This window comes from Brassica oleracea, chromosome C9 (genome assembly GCF_000695525.1).
Source record: "Brassica oleracea var. oleracea cultivar TO1000 chromosome C9, BOL, whole genome shotgun sequence".
Taxonomy (NCBI): domain Eukaryota; kingdom Viridiplantae; phylum Streptophyta; class Magnoliopsida; order Brassicales; family Brassicaceae; genus Brassica; species Brassica oleracea.
Window position 1 is genome coordinate 13,130,684 of NC_027756.1, and position 463 is coordinate 13,131,146.

The following is a 463-nucleotide window of genomic DNA, read 5'->3' on the forward strand; positions in this document are numbered from 1 at the left end:
CGAAAGTCAAAAGAAAAGGGAGGAACCGTTTTTGTTGAAAATATAAAAAGATGTAGGGCCCGTTGCCCTATTTGCACGCTAAAATCTTATTTTTTAAATTCTATATAAACACACCAAAATTTCTTCTCTCTCGATAATAAGAAACTCTCTCTTTCTATATCAGTGTTATTATTTCTACGGGTATAAAACTTTGCCCTTATTTAAATTCCTGCGATATAATAAAATTTCAGTTCTTTTTATAACACGTTATCAGCACGATCACTCTGTGATTCGGTAAAATTTATTTGTATCATTTATATCCTGTTATAATGGTCGGTATACCGTCTCTACTATTATTTATAATATGTTATAACGGCCGGAATACCGCCTATATTATTTACTAGTAATTTAATTTATTTATTGGTCGGCCGAGCCGCCTTATATCATGTTTATTATTTATTGGTCGGCCGAGCCGCCTTATATC